We start from the raw sequence: 668 nt of genomic DNA, 5'->3' as shown, positions 1-668 counted from the left end.
ATTGAAATAAAATTCGTTCTTAACTGACTTGCCTAGTTAAATAAAGGTTAAAAAAAATGTTAAAGTGACCGTTAAACATTTCTATGTTTTGTAGGGGGGAGGGAGAGGGGGGGAAAGAGGGGGAGGGAGAGAGAGAGGGGGGGGGAAAGAGGGAGGGGGGAGAGAAGGGGAGGGGGAAAGAGGGAGAGGGGGAAAGAGGGAGGGGGGGGAAAGAGGGAGAGAGAGGGAGAGAGAAGGGGAGGGAGGGAGAGAGGGGGAGAGTTCCTGGTGTGGTGGGTGTGAGGGGGGATGTGGTGGTTGGCTTGGCTTCTGTCGCTGGCTAGGACCTTGCCATCTGAGAGCGTGGGCAGCATATCTGTGACAGGGGCCGAGGAGCATAATGGCTGTTACAGCCATGCTTCAGGGTATGGTTTCTGTTCTGGGGAATGAACATCAAATTCTTTTGGTTTATAAATGATATTTGTGTATTTCTAGACTATAATCAGTTTGTTTGGTTCAGGTCCTGTGGGTTTACTCTCTCTTCTAATCTGTCTGATCTAATCTATTGTTTTGTTGCTGTGATCCTGGATGATTTGTTTTTTTGCCATGCTTGCCCCGTAATGGTGTTGTTGACCCCTCCGTGGCGGCTCAGTCACCTCCCAGTTTCCTCCATGTCTGTGTTCCTGTAG

Source organism: Salmo trutta, unplaced genomic scaffold (genome assembly GCF_901001165.1).
Source record: "Salmo trutta unplaced genomic scaffold, fSalTru1.1, whole genome shotgun sequence".
Lineage (NCBI taxonomy): Eukaryota > Metazoa > Chordata > Actinopteri > Salmoniformes > Salmonidae > Salmo > Salmo trutta.
The sequence above is the reverse complement of the archived record's forward strand: the minus strand, read 5'-3'. Positions refer to the sequence as shown.